The 23,737-nt window shown below is 45.5% G+C and overlaps 1 protein-coding gene across 1 annotated transcript in view; it reads left to right on the top strand.

Moving 5' to 3' along the window:
* ANKRD6 (ankyrin repeat domain 6) overlaps window positions 1–23,737 on the top strand; it is an 857,509-nt gene that overhangs the window by 500,429 nt on the left and 333,343 nt on the right. The window lies entirely within an intron of this gene.

Below are 23,737 nucleotides of genomic sequence, written 5' to 3'. Positions count from 1 at the left end.
GTGCTATAAATAAACCTGGTTAAGAGGCGCGGAAAATAAATAGGGATAAGGGTAAGTGTGAAAGTAAGAGAAGGTTCTCTAAGTAGGTACCAGGGACATGGGGGTTAAGTAAAATAATAGGTTAAGGTAAATAAGGGGATTAACTTCCAACACATAAATACAAAAATTAAGAAAATGGCGCAAGGAAAAAAGGGCTAATGGTTCAAAAGAAAGGAAATGTAATAAAATAGTTTCCTTCTTAGATAAAAGAGGGAATATATAACGATATGTGTTTTTTACATCGTGTTTCCCCTTAAAAAAGCTCTGAGAATGTCTCAATATTTTGATATTTATGCATTGCACAAGCTAACATAAAGGGACATTGTGAATCTATTTAATGAAATTTAATTTATCTAGCAAAACTGCTTGTATTCCCTGACTATGGATGTACTGTAACACAATTAAATCCAGTATTCTTTATTTTTAAGGTACAGAGTAAAAATAAAATGTATAGTTCTGGTTATACTATGCTTTACAAATAAGTCTTGTTTTTACATTTAATGTGGTTTGAAATCTTACAAAGATGAACCGCGTTCATCATTGTAAGATTTCTGCTCACAAACCCCCTCCTCCCTCCAGTATCACTAAGATACGACCCTGCTCCTGTATGACATCTGCTGGATGATCTGGTTGTGATAAAAAGAGCATGGAATATTGCACACACTTTTCTTTTGTTATGGGGAAACAGTTCCGAATTTTCTTTAATTCATCTTTAGGTTTGACGTGTAGGGCGCTTGCTGCATCTGTGGTGGACATATTGCATTCTATGCTTCCTTTAAGGATCTTTGGATAAGCCTTCTTCAGTCATTGGCTTCTGTTGCTCAGGAACCTGCAGCCATTTGCCAGAGCATTGTCAATCACATCTTGAATCAGGCCATAGGAGTATTTCAATCGCACCTTTTTTAGGTTGAGCCTGGGCAGCGCATGCGCTGTTCTGCGGCATGCTGTATTGGAGTATGGAATAAAAGCCCTACCCACTTTCCGCCCATATTTGTAATTGTCTTGTGTCATTGTCCTTCGTAAATGCTGGTTTCTGATTCGTTAATAAGCTTGTTAGTCCCTCCTTAGTACCACCTTATCTTCATTTGTAACCTACCCTGAGGACTGGCCTTTTTACTTCGGTTGTTAAACGGTACATGTTTTTTAGTCTGTAAGCACTATTTTCTGCAATGAGTTTTTCCTACTGCAGGCATGACATGCTTTCCTGCAATATTCAGCGCACCATGCGTGCTTTCACTTTCAGAGCAGCCCTGGACAATGGCGGACGCTTCTTTGAATAGTTCTGAAAGTTACAAGAGTTTGAGCTATTGGCATTATAAATGACAATGCCTTTTATTTATGTGTTATTTGGCCAAACAGATAAATAAAAGACATTGTCATTTACAATGCCAATAGCTTAAACTCTCGCAAATGCAAGACCTATTGCATTGCAAATGCTTGTTTAGATCTGGCCTAAGAGACAGCATAGCTGTCTCACTAAACTATTCATTTCCCAAAAAATCTGATATAATATTTATACATAGAAGGGCTTTTGGTCAGCAGGATTCATTCCTTGTTTTGTTGAATTGTCATACACATTTTGCTTCAGCACATCATAGCATATGGCATGAGGCAAACTTTACTCATTAGCTTCCTTCATTTTGTGACTGCACAAAGTGTGTGCACATTGTTCACAATTGCTTTAAAAAGTTGCTTTCTCTACAGTGGCAAGGCTTTTTCACAACAGGTTCTTTATTTTTTAATACATTCTTTTTTAAATGGCTTTTTATTCTAAATGCCATCCTGGTGACCAGTTAGATGGAGATTTATTTTCTGCCTCCTTTATAAAGTTACTGTTATAAAGTGTTTTAATGACTTTGTGACATTGTAGCTGCCTACAATTTGAGTGCTTGGTTGAGCAGACATTTTTCTGTGTTACCACAAAAAGAGAATTAGTAAAATACATGGCACAACTGAAAGGCTTGTTTAAAAAAAATAATAATAATAAACATTGCTAGTAAAACAGCCATATCAGTGAACAAGCATATTGTGGCCACATTTAGGTGGCAACATGGTTTCTTTTCTTTTTATGTTTTATGACATATGTTTTCAATAGAAAATGAAAAATGTTTTTCTTTAAACTTATTCAATACACAAGCATGTTAAGGCCAGACCTATTGGCTTTGCCAATTCTGGTTCTGTTGGGTGTTTTGGTGTCCTTTTGCCTTTATATGAATCCATGAGAGGCTATTTTACATCTGAGATCAGTCAGTGAGCATCCCAGTAGCACGGTAGAGTGAGCGCTGAGAAAAGCACCTTAAAAATTGATGCTTCAGAAAACAAGCATTGGACCAAGCCAGTAGGTCTTGTCTTTGTGACATTTTGGCTAAGCCAATGACTTTTGATTCTATACAGCATGGAAAAAGAAAAGAGACACAATGGCAACTGCATCATTTCATATGACACATGGGTCTTATGTGAACGCCATTTTTAGGTCTCGCCTATGCAGCGCACATGCGCGGCATAGGAGGGCCTTTAGCCGTCGCTCTGCTCCTTTTCAAGCACACACTTGTGCTTGTGGCTGCATCCACCTGGCACACCACAAGCATGAGTGCAGTGCTTGAAAATGAGCAGAATGCTCTCCCAAGCGTGCGCGCCACTCGTAGGTTCACATCGTCAACTAAGTTGCTTGCTCTGCTTATAGCGCGTTCGCTTTCACTTTCTCCCTGCTGCTCTGACTGAGACCTCTTCTCACTGCCTGCAGTGCGCTACTTCAACTCTCTATGGCTTCCCGCTGGACGGCGCCCCAGAGTCCCTGGACTTTTAGCCCACCCAAGGCACCTGCGGTCTCTACTTCTCAGGTCGGCTACAAGCACGGACTAAAATCAATGCTGTGCCATGATGTAACTCCTTGGATTGATACATAGCGTCATCTGCCTTCAACGCGTTTGCGCCCTGGGTTCTACTGGTGCTGGCAGTTACATTTTCTGAACCCATCACCAGTACTTTCTTGAGTCGCACTCTGATCTCTGACAGAGACTTCCTGTGCTGGGCTAGAGAGCTCTGGATTATACGGTTTGGTGCCTTCTTCCTTAGGGCGGGCCTTGGGGCGGGACACGCCCCGACCGACATTCGCGCCAACTCTCCTCTCTCTTAGTACGTCTTACCCGGTCACAGTGCTTTTCCGTGGCGCAAACCTCCCCATGTACTCTTATGGGCAGCCGTTACTCCTCCTTTTATCACTCGCATGGGAAAGCCGCCACTCATTCTTTTATCCCTTTATTATTTTTTTTATGCTTATAAAGCGCACGGCTACCCCCAACGGGGGTGTCCCAGCGCTACGGACAAGGTGCCATATGAGTATCTAGCAAAGCTACAAGTTGGAGAACCAGGTTTTTAAGTTGCGCCTGAACAGGCATTCAGATTCAGTCATACGAAGGGAGAGTGGCAAGCTGTTCCAAGATTTAGCAGTAATAACGGCAAAAGCTCTACCCCCATTCTGGAGCGGCGAAAACGGGGGGGGCGAAGGAGAAAGAGATGATCAGATCTAAGTGCTTGATTTGACTGGGCAAGCTTGAGCCTGGTTCTGAGATATGCAGGCCCTTGACCTTTTAACGCCTTGAAAGCCAGGACCAAGGATTTGAACTGGATGCAGCTAGTCACAGGCAGCCAGTGTAGCTTCTGCAGATGAGGGGCTATTGAATGACTATAAGGGATGTTACATATCAGCCTTACTGCAGCATTCTGCACAATCTGCAGACCGTTACTCAGATAGGCAGGAGCTCACACATACAGGCTATTTGCGTAATCCAAGTGTGCTGTTATGAGAGCATGGATGACGGTCCTACGTGTGTCCAAAGGCAGGAAAGGAAGATAAAGGAAGAATTTTTCAAATCATACGAAGTTTGCCGAAGCATGCAGAGGTGACCTTTTTAATTTGAGCCTTGAATTCATTGTCAAATTGAAAACCCAGATTCCTAGCTGAGTTTACTGGTACCGGTGGAGGGTTCAGCTCAGACGGCCACCAGAGTAGAAGAGGAGGTCGGACTTTTTGATTAAAAAACAACACCTCGGTTTTATCCGCATTGAGCCTGAGAGTGTTGAGAATCATCCACGATGAAATGTTGACCAGGTAGCGTCTGAAATTGGAGAAGATAGCGTCAGAGTGATCTCTAAAAGAAAGCACAAGCTGAGTGTCATCAGCGTAGGAGATCACTCTGACCCCCCATGATTCAACCACCTCAGCCAGCGGTGATAGATAGACATTAAAAAACAGTGGGTTTAGGGCAGAACCCTGAGGGACACCGCAGCTGAGTGTTTTTTCTCAGAGACAAAAGGTTGGAGGAGAACCTGTTGAGTACGACCACTTAGAAAGGATCTAATCCAGGCAAGGGGGGTACCCCGTATCCCAAGATTGTGTAGTCTATCAATCAATATGGCATCACCACATGCCTTAGGTTTCATACCCTATCATGGGGCAATGGCTGCTCCTTTTTTTATCACTCCATCACCACTGCCTTAACTTTCATACCAGTGGCTCCCTCTTTTATCACCTTCTCAGACCCGTTCTGTTAACTTTTGTTTTCGTGCGGCCCACCGTGGCGCCGGGTTGTATGTTTTTATTTTATTTAATCACTATGTCGCGCCTTCACGGTCGCCATTTACATAACTTGAATTCCAGGGAGCTGTACACAATTAACAGCCACTTCAGTGTCCGTAGGAGAGGAAGCGGAAGCAGAAGCCTCCCCAGCAGCTGAGGTAAGCTACATAAAATATGCTATGTTTCTGAGGCACTAACAGTGGGTCTTACAGCAGCAGTCTCTGTCTGTTCTTTGTAACTAGGACATTCATCAACGAGGAACTCACAGGCACTCTTACGCTAGCTGTCTCTGTATGGTGCAAAAACACCCTTGGTTAACTGACCAGCACAACAGCAACAAAATGTTTTGGTCGTGTCTTCAGACCTTTATCTAATCTTCCCACAGCTGTCGAACTTGGTGGAATGTTAGCGTCTTACTACTGCATACAACCCTTCCCCCCGCCATCCAACTCCTGGACATTGTGCATTTTTATTTATACCTGCAAGCACCCACCAAGTGTGTTTGGAATATCTTCAGTCCTTCGTCTAATCTCCCCGCGCTGGATGCAGCAGTATAACTTGGTGGAATAGGAGCGTCTTACTCCTGCATACAACCCTTCCACCCCCCAGCCATCGAACTCCTGGACATCATGCATTTTTATTTATACCTGCAGGCCCCCGCAAAGTGTTTTTGGAATCTTCAGACCTTTATCTAATTTTTCCGCAGCTGTATAACATGGTGGAATGTTAGCGTCTTACTACTGCATACAACCCCCCGCCCCCTCCCCCGCCATCAAACTCCTGGACATCGTGCACTTTTATTTATACCTGCAAGCACCCACCGAGTGTGTATGGAATATCTTCAGTCCTTCATCTAATCTCCCCGCAGCTGTTTAATAACTTGGTGGAATGTTGGTGTGTTACTTCCACATACATCCCGTCAAACTCCGGAACATCGAGTATTTTTATTTATTTCTGCACAGCACATGCAAAACCTTCATCACCTAGGTACTAACAGGCACTCTGAAAGCAGCAGTCTCTGTAATGCCATTTGGTCTCATGGGTGTACAAGCAAGGCAATATTCCCAATCTCTTCTAAGTAGATACACGCCAGAAACAGTGGTGCAATTTTAAGTGTTTCAAATCGTATGTGGTGAGTTGCTGTTGTGTTTTTTATAGCTTAGCAGGCTTTAAACCACAAATGTCCATAAACTCCCAGACGATGGCATTATGTCTTGTTTGTAATATCTGGAGAGTGGAGGAGAAGTGCTTGTTTTCAGGGCTTCTGAGTACTGACCGTAATGCGGAACTTCTACTTTTACGGAGGCTACAGAACGAATTCTGTGGTGGTAACACTGTACCACCAGCCCTAGGCTGTACTACAATAGAGTGGAAAATAAATAGCTGTGGCATGTTTTAAAGTGTTATTTAACAGTGTGGATACCTGGCAGCTCATACTTAAATTTTTACCTTGCTTCATAGTTTACAACACAATGTTAAACCATCTGTTATATGCAATAAAAAAAAATGCAAACCGCATTCCAAGCTTAAAAACTACTGGGGCGTAAAATTGTGTGGCCGGATTATTAACAGGATAATGTGCTGCATGGCTAAACACTTATAAGGTCCCAAAGGCGAGACCTATTGGCTATGTCAATGTTTGTTTTGATTTATTGATCCAAGATGGATTTGTAAATAAACAAATATGAAAACGAAAAAGCAATATGCTGCTTGGTCCTCCAAACTGAGAAAAAAATCAATTAAAACAATAGACCTGAGTAGGGGACAGCGGAGGAGCGGGTAGGGTAGCGGCTATGGCGCAGTAAGAGGAAAGAATGAGGAAGGGCGCTACACGAATGTGGGGGAGACACACATAAGGGAGATGACAACATGGGGCAAAGGCAGAAAGAAGCACATACGTGAGAGCAATCCCGAGCGAGAAGGAGAAAAGCACGTGTGTGACAGAGAGCAACAAAAATTGGGGTTGGGGAGAGAAACACACGAGGAAGCCAGCTGGAAAACACATACTCTCATGGAGTCTTTAAATGAAAAACAAAAAAGTAGTGAGTAGTGGAAAGACACATGTAAAGAGGATATTGCTCAGGGAAGGGGAAAAAGACAGTCAAGGCAAGCCATCGAATAAGAAGTAAATGAGTGGCTATAAGACCATCCAATGGTAAGCAATGGGCGGGCTTTATGCCAGTGGTAAATTCTCGATAATCTGGCAGTAGGTCTATTGCAACCTAAAAAGAAAGACCCTGACCTAAAAAGATCGCTTTATTTTCTGTAGTATCCATTTTTAGAGTCAGTCCCCACTCTCTAGTGCTGCCAGGCAAACAAGCACTGTCTGTAAGCATAACGTTTGCATGGCTTGCGTGTGGCGGACCAGCACATTGTCCCAATGACAAACCTATCGGCTTCGTCAATTACTTTTTTTGTATAATATATTATGAAATATAATTAAGAGATCATTGTGAATACTTCCATTTTAAAGACGAACCTTTTACTGTGAATATTAAAACATCCATGTCAAGCAACGTAAGGTGAGTTGGTTTCCAGGCAGCTTGAGGGCATTAGTTGTTGTTTGATATTTTCTGGAATCTGAGCCATACTGTCATTAGAAACGTAAAAACTGAGTATTTGACACCAGATGGGGAGCGCCAAGCCTACCCGTTCTGTCCATTCAACTGTATACATGACACACCGCAGACCTTTCACTGACGCCCACAGCTTCACCCTTGCGTTTTCAATACACCAACCTGAAGATCTGAAAGGCTTAAAAAACACATCATTATTTTTGGCCCTACAACGATTAAAATTACATTTCATTCGTCAGAAGACAGCTGTTGGCTTCTAATTCCAAAGTGCAAGCTATGCTCAGAAGTTCTCAACTTGCAAAGGCAAGAATAAAGCAAGAAAGGAAAGTATCATGTTTCATTTCTCCCAGCCATTACTTTTGTACTGAGCTTGTGTAGACTAGGGTGACACCACGCCTTTCAGTTATGTTTACCTTGGGGGTAATCTGGCACGTTATCAAACCCTTCCCAAGTCTCGCTTACATCCATCAGTCTGATCCCTTACCCTGGCCTACCTGTTGTGAAATTCCCTGCTCATGTTTATTGTCACCTGCTATTCAGAACAGCCCACCTGGCCCTTCATCCTCCTCAAAGACGCGGCTGCATGTGCCCAGTCAAGTCTTTTCTTAATGTCTACAGGGCCAGTGTGCAAGGCTGAGCAGTTTCTTCACTGCCACCGCGGCTGCTTTGCTGATTAGAATAATATATATTTATATACGGTGTCTTACCTCACTTCTGTCATTTCTAATTGCTGTAAATAACACATGATATTACTACATTTTTTAGCTCGGGTTACTGAACTGTGAATAGGGCTCCTGGTTTTATGGTATTCATGTTCTTAACATTTCTGTCTGTATTTATCTATTTTTATTTTTGGACATCTTATTAGTATTTATATTAATTTTGAATTTTGAGAAAAATGAAGTGGTAACATTGTATATCTACACACTTATTTAACTGCCAAACAAGCACCCATACTTTGATGCCTGTCATCTATTAGTAAATTAAGCAGCCACATATAGCAAGGTACTACAGCAGGAGGTAAATATTACCATTATTCGATAGATATATTGCCATACATGACTATTTAAAGAAATCTCATCTGGTTTTATAACTCTCCATGCTTTCTATCTGCTCAGCTGTTGGCCTGGAATTAATGAAAGACAGCATGGTGGTCACTCACAAGAATCACAATTTTCTGTATGTTTCCACTTTTAAAATGAAATACAGACAGGAAACATATTGTTTGCTGTCTGTATTTAGCTGTAAAAACGGGAAACTGGAGGTTTAATTGTGAGTGGCGGAAAGTTCTCGCTCAGAGTACAAACTCGTAACCAGCAGACGTCTGCAGATCTCAGCAGTGACTGCTAAACTCAGTGAGCCATTCTGATGGCACCATTCCTTTCATGGCTGAGTGTATGTTTGAAGTGGGTGGATCACAGCACCTTGCCCTCTTCAAATCCCAGAGCAGATCCATTGCAAGTAACAGAGGAACTGAGGGGGATGATACCTTACGAGAAACACAGGAAGTGACGTGGATGTGGCCTCTGAAATCACGGACCAGAAGATACATTATGAGAAACTCCGTAAATGAGGCAGATCTTGTAATGTGCCTGAACCCCCAAGGAAGACGCTGCAGCCACTGTGTAGATAACTCTTGTATTTATTTAATTATATCCCTAAAGAGCGCCGAGCCTCTGCTGCTCGTACCGGCTCTTCGCGCTAATCTGTGCGCGATGCGCGCGCAGCCCAACATGGCCACCAGCACGTCACGTCGCCGACGTGACGTGCAAACACTAGACTGCGCCACTACATATCTCCCCTTTTTCCAACACAGAAACATTTTAACTTACAGTGCGCCGTTCATGTCATAGTCTCTGAACCTTGCTGGCTTGACCACCGCTCTACCCCTCCGGGTCAGTCTTACCGGGGTAGTGGGGGTCACTCCTTCGCTTCTTCCTCCGCTTCCTAGCGCAGCCGCGCTTCCATCTACTCCACTCAGGTCCTCTCCGACCGTCTGCTCCTGGTCGCCGTCCCCAGTCTTTTCCCTTTGTTGTTCTCCTCCTCGCACATCAGGTTCTGCCTCCAGATGTTCCTGTTGGACAGTTCCTTTTTCCTCGTCTCCTAAGTCTGCTCCGCCATGGTCCCAACTTAGAATCTTGTTGCATCTCGCCATGCGGTCCTGCGACCATACGTTTCCGTCGCTCAGCAGGGCCGCTCTGCCCAGTACTTCCTTCACCTGCATGGGCTTGCTGTATTTACTCTCTCCTTTCCTTTGTAGCGTGGCCAACTTTACTCGCACCCATTCCCCTTTTTCCAGTCCAGTGTCCTTCACGTTTCTCCGGTTGTCATAGAGTTTGGTGTAAACGGCTTGTGCTTTCTCTAGGTTGGCTCGCACCACTGCTGGGGACCACTCACTCGTTATTGTTTTCTCTTTCCACATCCAATTGTCTTGGGTGAATGGTTCGCGGCCTCTCAATATCTGGAAGGGGCTATAACCGGTCCCTGTGGGGGTGATCCTGTACGCCCACACCATGTGCCATATGTCCTTCTCCCAGTCCTTGTTGTCAGAGATGGCGGCTTGAACCGACCCCATCACCACTCTGTTAAAACGCTCTACTAGACCGTTCCCAGCAGGGTGGTATATGGATGTGTGCTTAGCTAGGATGCTGTTCCTTTGCATAAAATTGTTCCATTTTTCTGATCTGAATTGGGGGCCATTGTCACTGAGGATGGACTTTGGGATACCTTCCCTCACAAAAGTGTCGGCCAGAAATGTTATGATGGTCTCAGTGTCCATTGCCTCATCTACCTTCAATTCCGGCCACTTCGAGTACCTGTCCACCAGAACACATACGTACTTTTAGACTCCATGTACGTCTAAGATCGGGCCTAGAATATCCACTGACAACTCCTCCCACGGATTTTTCGGGGGGTCAAATTTGCCCAGTGCTGGGCGCAGAGGTTTGAGAGTCTTATCTGCACCTTGCGCAGTCTCTGACATGTCTCTCAGCTCTTACATCCATTCCTGGCCACCAGTAGTTTTGCTTGGCCCTCAATTTCAGTTTGCCAATTCCGAGGTGTCCCTCGTGGAGCATGTCCAGTAGTTTGGGGATGATGCTTGTCGGGGGGATGACCTTCTCTCCCCTGTACACAAATACTCCTCGGTCGTCCATCGACAACTCTTCTCTGACTTCAAAGTATGGGTTGAGTTCCCCGCTGGTCTGTCTCTTGTCAGGCCATCCTTGGGTGATATATGATTTCACTTCTTCTAGGGTCTGGTCTTCCTCGTACGCCTGTTTCCATTCTTGAAGGCTGATGGTGTTTTCTTGGTCTTCCGTGAGTGCTACCCATTCTTCTGTTCCCACCTTGTCTTCCTCACTCGGCTCCATGGCTGCTGCTCTGCTCAAATAGTCTGCCACTCTGTTCTTGCTGCCTGGGATATACTCCACGTCGTACCTGAATTCGAGCAGTTTCAGCGTAATTTTGGAGATCCTGGGCGTAGCATCGGCATGCCCACTCGATGTTAGCACCTTCAGTAAGGGCTTGTGATGCGTCCTCAATTGGAACCGTGTGCCCCATAGGAACTGCCTGAATCTGGTCGTAGCCCATACCACTGCCAGCATCTCTTTTTCTATCACGCTGTACTTCTTTTCTGTTTCGCTCAGCGTGCGGGATGCAAAGCTTAGTGTCTCCATCCTTCCTTACCCGCGGTCTTGCATGAGGACGGCGCCCAGCCCCTTATCGCTGGCGTCTGTGGTCAGTACTGTCCTCCCTTGAGGGTCGTACCCTTGGAGTGGTATTGCTCCTGCTACTTCCTTCTTGATGACTTCAAATTCCCTTTGTGCTTCCTCTGACCAGCGAAATTCCGTATTTTCTCTCGTCAGCTGCCTCATGTGATGGGTCTTGGAGGCAAAGTGCTGCACAAACTTGCCATAGTATTCCGCCATTCCAATGAATGATCTGACTTCTTCCTTGTTGGTGGGTGGAGGTGCCTCACAGATCGCTTTCACGTTCTCTGCTTTCGGAGTCACTCCTTGTACTCCTATTTCATGTCCTATGTAGGTCACCGACTCCATTCCGATCCGGTACTTGGACCATTCCGCTGTGAGGCCCTTTCTCTCTAGGATCTTCAGTACATTTCCGAGTTTTACGTCATGGTCGGGTCTATCTTGCCCCATCACCAGGATGTCGTCCTGGAAGTATTGGACGCCGGTAGTGTCTTTGAACAATTGGTGCATCAGCTTCTGGAACACCGCTGCCGCCGAGGCCAGTCCAAACGGCATGCGGCGGAACTGATAACACCCGAACGGGGTGATGAATGATGTGAGTCTGCGGCTCTCCGGGTGTAGTGCTATCTGGTGGTAGGCTGAGGTCAAGTCTATAGTGGAGTACCACTTGATTCCCCTGGTGCTGGCCAGCATCTCCTCTATTCTGGGTAAGGGGAACCTCGCCACCACAATGTTCTTGTTCAGTTCGCGCAGGTCGACACACAGCCTGACCTTACCGCTGGGTTTCTTAACTACCACCAGACGCGCCAGCCACTCAGCACACGTGATGGGCTCAATGATCCCCTTCCTTTCTAACTAAGTCTTGAAGTTCGTCCCGTACTGCTTCCCTCACTGCCAAAGGGACATTTCTCACTTTGTGGGCCACCAGTACGGCATCTTCTTTCAGAATGATTTTATGTGAGAATTTCTCCAATCTTCCCACCGTGCCACCAAATACCTTGGGGTATTCACTCCTCCATCTGTTGAGGTCTGGCCATGCTTCCGGTTCCGTTAGTAATATTTGCTCTTTGCCTCCCGGATCCAGCTTGATGCCTAGATCGCCTTGGTCTAGCCATCCTAGGACCGAGGGGCCCTTCTCCGACACGTAGAGCTTGCAGTAAGCGGACCGGCCTCTAAATTCGAAGTTTAATGGCCTGAATCCTGCCATTGGTATGCGGTCCCCGTTGTACGTGACTGGGCGGATGTCCAGCTTTTCTAGTTCTGGGCCTAGACGCGGTGCAAATTTCTCCTCCCACACCGCTCTCTGGACGATGGTGTAGGGTGAGCCTGTGTCGGCCACCACACTGATTGTGATTCCTCCTATCGACATCTCCAGGACAGGTTTCATTGTCCTTCTGCCATCGATACCCAGAACTTGGCCATCCACGCTCAACACCTGATCGTATATGCAGAGTACCGTGACGACATCTTCCTCCGTCCCGTCTTCTTGTTCGTCGCTTCCTTGACCAACGTATCTCACCGTACCCTTGGAGGCCTTCTTCCGACATACCTTCTCGTAGTGACCGATTATTCCGCAATACATGCATTTGGCGTGAAATGCTGGGCACTTCCTGTCGTGCGCCTCGTGGGACCAGCTCCCACACCTGTAGCATGGCTTCCTGTTGTTTCCCACCTGTTTTCCCGGGGGGCCTGCATTGCCTTGCCATTTGCTGGGTCCCTTCTCCGACGATCTCTTGTTCTGGTAGTCTCTGCGGGGCTCCTCATCGTCCACTCTGTTCACCATGGTGCTAGGCGCTGTTTCCTTCTTCGTCGCTTCTCCACACCTGCGTGCCAATTCAGCTCTTTTGACGATGACCATCACCTCCTTTAGGGTGGTGTCCCCGCTGGCCCATAGTTTGTCCTGCACTGCTGTGCACGTGGTGTGCATCACCACCTGATCCTTAATGAACTCCTCTTCCCAGTTGTCGTATTTGCACGTGGACGCCAGCCGCTTCAGTGCCGCCACATATTCTTCCACCGTCTCTCCTGGGCGTTGCTTTCTCTGCTGGAAATTGAATCTATCCACGGATACACACACCGCCGGCCTGAAGTGTTCATTCAGATCATCAATTGCGTGGGCGTACACGTCATCGTCCGTGCTTGCTCTCTGTTTTGGTACTAGGCTTTTGTAGATTCTCAGACCTTCCGGGCCTAGGTTTAACAGCAAAATGCGTTTTTTTCTCGTGGGTTTGAATTCTTCTTCATTTTCGTCTTCCAAGACTCCTATGAAATTATCAATGTATTCTCTCCAGTCCTCCCACTTCATAAGTGGTTCTCCGGGTCTGGGTAGGAACTGCACCGGCGCCATTGCATATCCAGCCTGCGCACTCATCTTCTCACTCTTGACCGTGGGTTGTACGCTTCCTTGGCTTCTAGGGTTTTGGACACGTTCACCTCCAGCTCATGTTCGCTGCAGAAACTCTCGAACCTTGACAGTGCTTTCTGCAAACCCTGCCGGGTTCGTGATATCAAGAGAGTATCGTCAGCGAACATGAGCAGGGGGATTTTCATTCCAGCCAAACTTGGGGCGTCCGTGTAAAAGTTGTCGTAATACTTGGTTACTCTGTTAATATATAGAGAAAACAAGGTGGGTGCCAAAACACAACCCTGCCTGACACCTTTAGCCACTGGAAAGTTCTCCGTCACCTCACCCGGTTTACCCCATCGCACGAATGCAAAGGTCTCTGCATGAAGGTTCACTATGAGTCGTACCAAAATGGGGGGCATGCCCATATCTAATAGGCATTTCCATAACCCAGCCCTCGGGACCAGGTCAAATGCTGACCTTAAGTCCACGAAGGCCGCGTATAGGTTGCCTTTGCCCAAGGTGACCGTCTTCCAATGCAGAAGCATGAAACGGAATGCCTGATCCAGGGTGCTCACATGGGGTCTAAACCCAGCTTGAAGAGGAGTGAGGATGTAATGCTCCTCTATCCATGCCTGAATCCTGGAAAGAACAAGACGGGTTATGATCTTCTGTACCGCGTCAATTAGACTGATCGGCCGGTAGTTGGATGGAACCGACCGGTCACCCTTCTTAAAAATAGGCAATATTCCGGCACCAGCCCAGGAATCAGGTACCCTAGCACCCAGGGCCAGTGCATTTACCAATCGCACTAGGTATGGTACCCATAGATCATGGTCCTGTTGGAATATGTCCGCTGGGATGCAGTCAGGACCAGGCGCTTTTCCCCTAGGGATGGCTTTCAGGACTGCTTCGACTTCTTTAGCCGAGAACACAAGTGTATCAAGTGATAATGGCCAACTGATAGAAACTTGCGTGGTACTGCGGCATCTAAATTGTTCCTCAAAGTGGGACACCCATTTATGAAGTTCAACAGATGCGGGGCTTGGGCGATCATCCTGTGACTGACCCCACCTGAGAAGGTGCCAGAACTGCTGTAAGTTCCTGGAGCCACAGGCCTCAGCTAATGATGTCCAACGCTCGTCATCCCAGGCAGCTTTGGCATGACGTTTGGCTTCATTAAAAGCCTTCCTACTTGCTTTAATTAGGGCTGGGTTCTTTGATTTTAAAGCTTTAAACAGATCTGCATGGGTCTCTCGGCAAACATCGTTAAACCAATTTACGGGTTTCTTGACCTTCCCTCTACCCTTATTGGCAACAAACTTAACAAACAGTGATTTTAAGGACAAAAACAGGCTAGCATGAATGTCTGTGATATTTATGTTCAACATTTCCTGGTTTTCACACTTATCGATTTCTATCAGTGAGTTGGAGACCAGGACTCTGATCTTGTTACGTGCTTCCACATCTACAGAAACATTTGGCCAGCGCACCCTCCTCATGTCGTTTGTAAGTACGACCGCCTCCTGTACAGGATTAGGCTGTCGTTCAACCGGCCCTGCAAAGCTAAAATCCTTCAGTTCCGCTATCAGAGGTTCATGGTCACTTTCTGGACGTGGCTTAACTATCATATCCGATACCACAGGCCACATTTTGATATCAACTAGGATATAATCAATGAGACTGCTATGTCTGCCATTGAAAAATGTGTGATTACCCATCCTGTCCGAGCTTAAACGTCCGTTGAGGGCACGTAGCCCCCAGTTCAGACAGAGACCTTTAATATATGTGGCTGCTTGGGACCATTTATTGATTGGGGGTAAATCAAGTTGAGGAATCCCCCAGGTCAGATCCTCTGCTTCAGTTAACAAACCATCATCTTTACTTAATGGTTCAAAACAAGTATTAAGGTCACCCATAACAACCACATGACCAGTTTTTAGGGTAGAACTTAGGAAATCATCCAAACAAGTAAGGGTGGGTAAAACTCTGCCACCCGTGATTCCTCTAGCATATACATTGATCAGCAGTATATCCAACCCACTATTTGTTTTAATACTAACTATCAATATATCAGGACAGTCAATAAAAATTTCCTTAACAGATACACCTGCAGCTTGGCGAACCCAAATTGTGAGGCCACCCCTGGCCCTACCTCTAAGACCTCTAATCGCTGGTTTGCTAAAGTTCAAGAAACCTTGGAGAAACACTGGTGAGGTTGCCCAGGTCTCCTGAAAGGACCAAACATCGCCTTGACGGATGAAATCAACCCAATCAGGAATGCAAAAACAAGATTCAATTCCCGCAACATTCCAACATCCCATAATAGTACCCTTTTTACATACTCGATCACACAATTTAGTTACGTCAAGAGGGTGGGATTCGTTGGACTGGGGAGGGGGTTCTTCAAGCACGGGGGCAACTATGATCGTGCCTTCCATTGGCATACATACTGACCCGGCCTGGGTAATTGGCTCTGGGTTTACGCCCACTGTGGTGACATCCATAATAGACAATGAGGTGGATACCGTAGCAAGTATATCTGTCTCTCCTGTGTAAACCATGCACCCTTCCACATATTTACGAGGTTGATCTTCAAAACTTTCAACATTGCTTAGTGGGTTACTCAGGTCATCTCCACCACCCATACAATCGGATTTAGATTTGTCATCCCTTGTCGAAAAAGCTGGTCAATCGTTAGTTGACAGCCCTGATAGAGGGTCATAGAGGTTTCTCAGCGGAATATTCCAATACTCTTTAGGCTGAGTGAACCTATTTGGGTAATGATGTGCTGGGTAGAAAGTTGGGGGCTGTTGAATCTGTGGGAAAACAGGGGTGGTGGGAACCAAAGGATACAGGGACTTGGTAGGGCGTGGAAAATCCAATAAGGCTGGGGGACCAAGAGGCTGGGGCTTAAACATAGCCCAACCCGGTGTTGGAGGGGGACAATTATAGCTAGATTGAGTGTAGGAGCGGTACCATGCCTCAGGGTTAAATTGGGGTCCATGAAAGCTAGGTGTGAAGTTGGACCATTTGAGGAGACTTTTAGTATTTTTGGCAGGAGGTTGATCTGTTGGATTAATCAGGGTCTCAGGATAGAAATAACTAAGGTTCCTCGTAGAGATCCCTCCCTCGTTTCTTCCCACAAACCAATCTGAGAGATGGGATACTACTCTATGGTCCCTAAAGTTAATGATCACTATATCCCCCTCTATATCCTTGGGGCGAACCCCCACCCACTGGCATCTTCTGACCGAAACAATATCCTCGTTAAGATGTACAGGAAGGGGTCTGTTTGTTTTCAGCCAGAAGATGACTTTGTTTTTTAGGCTTTCGTTATTTTCCCGATCCCCTTCCGAAACTGGTGGCACTCCCGTCATTACAATAACATAGTTCATGGAATCCGGGGGCAGGTCTACATTGTTCCTCCGTGGTAGGGATTTGTGAAATTTACTATTAGTGTTAGCAGGTTTGCTCACCCCATTCTTTGCTTGTGGCACTGCTCCCTTAGTAGGTGGTTTATTAACGACCACCTTGGGATTCGCTTTGGCAGTGCTAGCTGCTCTGGGAGGTTTAACAGCCAAGACCGATACTTTATTTGAGGTAGTGGCTATGTTAGTTGTACATTTAGGATGTTGGCTGGTGGTAGTGTTTATATTGCCAGCAACTTCAATTGTACCTTGAGGTTTAGTGGATGGACCCTTGTCCTTATCAGAGCTAGAGGGATGTGTTCGCTCAATAGTCGACAATAGGCGATCCAGTTTGTCACCCATTGTCCTAACACGCTCCAGCAAGGATAACATATATGATTTGATAAGCTTCTCTATAATGGCATAAGACACCTCATTAAACCCTTCGATAACTAACTCAGGAGTAGCCAAATCTTGTGTGTCTGGCAGCGGTAACTCTGCATTGGGTGGGATTAATAGCTCAGAGTTAGCTTTGGGTAGAGATGGAGGTGGAGTCTGACAACTTTGGCCTTTCCTTTTTACCCTGCCCTTTCTCCTTTTTTTCCTAGGTGGAGAACGCACAACCCTCTTAGCCTTGTCAGGCTTGGTTCCAACGTCACACACATTCATTGGGAGTAGATTCTCGCCTGGATCTATGCAAACCAGTGACAGGTTGGGCAGCGTGGGACGTGGATCGGAATCCGTGATTTGGATGTCGGGGATGTTTATATCAACAAAGCTAGAATGATCAATAGGAGGGCAAACTAACTGGCCTCCACTGGTAGCACTAGCACATGGCGGGGAGATAATGGGAAACCTAAATATACTGGGGATTTGATTAATGTCAGTGACGTCATCCTCAATGGAGCTCAACCCTCGGGCAACCGATTCTTGGGTGAGGTTTGGGTCTACTATGGTGGGCAGTGGAATTTTCTTTAATTGCTCAATTGAGCATCGTCGCTCAGCTCTTCTCTCGGCAAGGAGTAGGTCCATATCTACTTCCTTAGTGGATTTCTTAAAAAATGTATCAAGTGGGCCAAGTACAGAAATGCCCTCGCCTGGGGGAGCTGAATGACTCATATCCAGACAGGACAAGCTATGCTATCTAACCCAAGATTACAAACTTAATACACTACTGACAGAAAGCGGAACAATGGACAGCAAATGAAAATACAATTACAAATAACAATGACAGTAACCTGGCCCAGCCCGGCCTCCTACGGCCCCGGACGGCCACAGACGGTCCCGCCCTTGTCCCGGGCTTCTCCCGGCGCACTCCTGCGCGCTACCACGCAGCGGTGGTGGTAGTGTCAATTTATATAACTACAGGGGAAGGGGAGGAGCAGACAGGGAGAGCGGCCCAGGTGTTCTGGATTGGGGCTGGCAAGCGCTCCTGGGAACGGTAGTCCCGGTCCAGCGCCTGCTCTCGCTCGCAGCCCCGCCTGTCACTCGCCTTCACTGGGTCAGCGTCGCGGTCCTCAGAAATCCTGGTTTGACCCCACACGAAGCGGGACCCGCGCAGCGGGTTCCGCGAGAGGTAGGCTGTGATGTAGCTGTTTGTAGAAGGTATCCGCCTTAAGGGTTGCTGTGATTTGCAGAAAATGCGTCCCAAGAGTGATCCCAAGTGCCGGAGTTTTGAAGCACAGGAGAAGGGGAGGAGCAGACAGGGAGAGCGGCCCAGGTGTTCTGGATTGGGGCTGGCAAGCGCTCCTGGGAACAGTAGTCCCGGTCCAGCGCCTGCTCTCGCTCGCAGCCCCGCCTGTCACTCGCCTTCACTGGGTCAGCGTCGCGGTCCTCAGAAATCCTGGTTTGACCCCACACGAAGCGGGACCCGCGCAGCGGGTTCCGCGAGAGGTAGGCTGTGATGTAGCTGTTTGTAGAAGGTATCCGCCTTAAGGGTTGCTGTGATTTGCAGAAAATGCGTCCTTGTTAACTCATTATGGGGCTTATGGGGGAAGTGGAGCAGAGCAGAAAGCTTCTCCCCGGGATGTGTTAGTACAGCAGAGCGGCCTTTTTGAAGGCTCGTTTTCTTTTTGATGTTCGCCATTGCACAAAAGAGATGAAATCTGATGCCCCGGGAGCCCTGCCCCCTCCGCCCGCCTATCTTGAAGAGGAATAGCCCAGGCCCAGCACCTTTTGAAAAGAAATGCCAGATAGGACAGCAGAGAATGGTGAACTGTAAAAAGAGAGTAGTGTGGTGGATGAAAAGGGCATGTTCGCATACTGCTCCAGCAAAGGAGGTGCATGGGCAAAAGGCTGTCTTCTGTGCATGCCCCCTCACCCCACCAAAAACAAGACAGAGACATGCTGGGTGGGAGGAGAAAGGGAGCGAGTGAAAGCACGACAATTGTTGTGCATTTGCCCAGGATCACTCAGTGTGATCAGACCGGTCAGGACTAGAATTTGATTCATGCAATACCAGATACTGTGTATGCCCTAAATTTGTTGTTCGTGCTGGAGGGCACCTGCTTACACTTCAAGTTTTTTGGATTCAGATCTGTAATTTCTGGAGCTGGTAGCTACATACTGGCTGGCTGGGGTGTTTACTGCTGTGAGTGAATGTGTTCCTGCTTGCAAACGAGCATTGCTTGCTATATTCTTGGGATGCGCCCCGTATAGAAGTAAATACATAGAGGCAGTTGCAACGTAGCAAAATGGGAATAATGTTTGGCACATGAATTAATACAATGACGATACTGCACTGGAGCATGAGTGTAAGTACTTTTGTAAAGTGCCTCTGTGCATTAAAAATGAGCATTAAAATATATGTCTGCAAAGCCCACAATTGAAAGGGGCATCAGAACAACAGCAAGAGATATTACAGCCAAGGTACACAACTGATTGTCATTGATGCAGGTTTGCTGAAGCACAGATTCAAAACTTTTATAAAACGCTGAAAGGAGCCTACTTTTTAAACCAGCGGTGACGGTGGGGAGAGATGTGGGGCTGGGGCAGGGGCAGCAAGACAGACATGCTGGGTGGGAGGAGAAAGGGAGCGAGTGAAAGCACGAGTCTAGTGGTGACGGTATGGAGGGGTGTGGGGCGAGGGCAGCAAGACAGAGACATGCTGGGTGGGAGGAGAAAGGGAGGGAATGAAAGCACGACAATTGTTGTGCATTTGAAGCTCTCTACATTGCTGTGGCGGGGGCGGGGGAGCACATTCCTTTGAAGTCGGATGGGGGGGCGGGGGAGTGGATTCCGTTGAATGTTTGATACCGAGGCTGGCTGGCGATGTGCACGCGCCCAGCTCACGTGAACTGTACATAATCCGCAGTTTGGGGAGACTTTTCGAAAGCCTTACTATTATCTCGCCCACCATCCCTACGGGATGGCTTAGACGAGACCTAAAAAGGCCTTTCCTGTGAAAATTCTTTCCAAACTATAGGTACACAAGTGCTGTCGCCGCCTCGACATTTGCAGGCTCCTGTCTTATTACAAAGAAATCATGAAATGTGTTTTAAAAAATATTTAACAAGAGGAGAATGGTAGCTCGGTAAATTTGGCACATACACACTTAGTGACAAAATTACACATACATTAAGTAGTATCAATAAATTCACTGAGTGCTTAAGAGTAGAAGAAAAGTTGCCAAATGTTGTTAAAAAGAACACTGTCCATAAACATAAACGACAATCTTGAGCACTCCAACAATGGAGGGAGAACCCACTCCTCTGTAAGTTGTCTTCTTGTGTTTTTTTAATTCATAAATCAAGATCAGCATCAACAGGTCTTCCTAGCCTCACAATCATTACATCAGATGTATCAGTTTGTGTGGAACTTTATTCTTTTTTTTAAGAAATCTTTTTATTCCAATTAAAATAGATGACCGCGGTATTCAGCATATTTGGCAACACATCTTAGAATATATGGCATTACAAGTGTCAGGATATTCGTTTTGCATTCTCATTCCACGTCTTTCTCGCCCTACATTTAGGGTGGTAGGGTCTGCAGAATTTTGATTATTTAGTGAACAGAAAGACAGGACAAATAGGGGGCTGGGTCAGCTTTAGATTTGTCTGGGTTTCAGGCAACAAACGGTATTTTCGGAGCTGGATTGTGCTGAAGTCTTCCAAGCTTTCAGATGATGAGGTCACTGGGTGTAAGGGTACTTTATTTTGCGGTATCTATGTTCATTGGTGTGTAGTTGTCTACTGACCTAAATACTTGTATATGCCAGAAGTGATGTGAATAAGGAGGCTGTGACCTCGAGTTTGGGGAGTATAAAGTCATTTCATTTTGGTCAGCTGAATTTCTCGATATGGTGATGTAGCTGTTTTTCAAAAATATAGTTGTTTACTTGAGAGTTTTTTAACTCAATTCAATCACACACTTGAAAAAGGTTTGATTTGTCACTTACCTGTACAGAACACGCCAGTGGTTTCACCCAGAGCCCGTTTGATAGGGTGTTGACCTTTGATGCATGATCTATCCCTTGATATGTTTAATCAATGAAGGGAAGCCATTGTCGCCTCATCAAATAAGCCACCAAGGCATACAAAAGAATAGGTGACTGTTTAGGGTAAGTGAGGTGGAACAGTCAAGTAGCAGAAATTCTTTTGAATACTTGCAGGTACCTGCATGCTGTGGGTAACCAGAGGGTGGTCAATCTCAACTTCTCTACGTCACGCTTAATGAGGTGGGGCATGCAACCCTTGGAATGACCATTTGCACGAATATTGAGCTACTTAAGTAACATTTACTGGATGACTGGAGGTGGTAACAGGTCATGAAAAGCTCTCTTTACAGAACATTTTGCAGAAAGTGGCTGCACTGATGTCACGGCCAGTACTAACCTGTGTCACTGCCAATTTGAGGACTGCTCTTTCCAATGCTGTCAATACAACATACACCATCGCAGGTCTATTCTTACACCACTAACATGCAGTATTGAGTAGCTCTGTCATTATAGAAGGCCTCTGCTGTGTTTAAAATTGGAAACATGATGCTTACAACCGGAACTGGAAATGTTAGTCAAAGCAAGTCTTGGCAAAGGCTATAGGTTTGGCAAAAATGAAAATGTATTGCTTTGTTTATAGAATGCATTAATTAGATAAATAATTAAATGCGCAATAGCAGCGTGTACTTTTCAAACGTGTGATAATCTCATATGCATTCTAAAGAAGTAAGAAGGATAAACCCAAACAGCCAATATGAGAAAAGTGAGACTAAACAACTCTTCTGGGCTTATCCTAGATGTGACTGACAAGCTCCTAAAACAGAATATAAAGTTGCTTGGGTCACAGAAGCCATTGGGTGAAAGAGGGGGAACCAAAGGCACATAGGGGCTTATTTACTAGCTCCTTGCGCCACTTTTGTGCCAGTTTTAACATGAGAAAAGTGACGTTAGGATTGCGCAAGGGGCTTGTAAATAAGCCCCTTAAGAGTCCAAAATAGTTTTTCCAAGAGCTGTATTAAGCCAGGATCTGCAGGCACAGTTCTAAGGCAAAGCAACATTCGGTGGTTGCTTAGAAAGCCAGAAGCTGTTGGATTCCAAATTAAATCTACAAGCAGCAAATGTGCTCCCATAACTAAACAACAGGCTGGAAAGTGGCACTTTGACTATGACTGTAAAAACCTTAACACGAACTATGCTGCGCAATAGGGTGATGGCTGTTTGTCTACTTGCACTACTATGTAGAACACAACATGCAATACAGGAAAAGACAAATATAGCAATAAAGCTACAGTGAGTCTCCTTTTACGTTATCCAGGAAAGAACACCTTGCACTCCTTTTCACATATTTTTATATCTGGATGAATTTAAAACTTGACCTGTATTTTTTCATGTTTTTTTTAGAAATGAATTAGAAAATGCACACCTAGCCCCAAAAGGCAGAGGAGCACTGCGGAAGAGAATACATAGCTAATATGTGAGGATACTAAGACATGTACGATCATATGCAATGTAAATTCAAGATACTAATATAGAAAAACATGCCATCGCCAGGAAGCGAGGTGGAGGAAAGAAAGAAAAGTCATTGGTGGGAGGAAGATTGTGAAGAGGTGGATTTTAGAGCTTTCCTGAATTACACAAACAAAGGAGCGACTCTGGGGTGCACAGGAAGGACTTCCAATGTCTTGGTCTAAATGAACATCTGGACTGCTGTCTTGTGCATTCCTTCTGAGTAGCCTTGGTTTCTGGCCTGGTAAGGGAAGGGGTCCTGGTAGTACGGCCCCATCTGACATGATGAGTTTTGAAAAAAGGTAGTCTGGTTTACTTACGCCGGAGTGCCCAAAAGATCACACAACAAACTGTGAGGTGGATTCTGGTAGTTGTAAATGAAGCAAATGTATATCTTTCAAGGAATGGTGATGTACTTGAACTTTTGGTTGGTTATTAGTCGATCAATAATTAGTCGAATGAATAACAGTTGTGCTCATAGGCGATGGAAATTGGGGTGGGAGGGTGCTGCAGCACCCCAAAATTAAGAATATTGGAGTTTAGTAGGTGAATGAGCAATAAAAGTGCCTTTAAATGTTACTTTTATATTGTCACATTTTTTGTGCGTTCAAAGACAAAAAGGTCAAGCGTCAGACTTTGTCTTCTGACAAATTGAAATTGGTGTTTACTTTTTTCTCTTATTGCAAACAGAGGATTTTGTAAACAGAACCATCTGACAATCTCTATGGTTACAAGTATGTGCATAGGAAAGGTTGTAAGTTGTCGTTTTTTTCTCCCCTAACGTTTAAATACCTGTAAAATATCTGTCAAAATATTTCATAATATAGTTGTAAATAATCCACAATATTTAGCAGTTAGGATAGCACAAATAAAGCACATTTATATGCAATGCTTACTTTAATTTATTATCGAAATATATATTTATGGACAAAGTTAATTCCTCGTTGCCCATGCTGTAACCTCGAGCTGTTGACACATTTTAATCAAGGCACCCGTATTACTCTTATAATTTATTTCCAGTGCTACTGCATTAGAATGCCGTTGTTTTTCCGAACATGATGACGCGTTCTGAAATTCAAAGCGCTTCTAACCGTTAAACCAAAAAAATCTATTTCTCCACTCAATTTCGCCCGAAAAC

This window comes from Lissotriton vulgaris, chromosome 6, assembly GCF_964263255.1.
Source record: "Lissotriton vulgaris chromosome 6, aLisVul1.2, whole genome shotgun sequence".
NCBI lineage: Eukaryota > Metazoa > Chordata > Amphibia > Caudata > Salamandridae > Lissotriton > Lissotriton vulgaris.
Note: the sequence above shows the minus strand (reverse complement) of the source record. Positions and strands in the feature narration are given on the sequence as shown.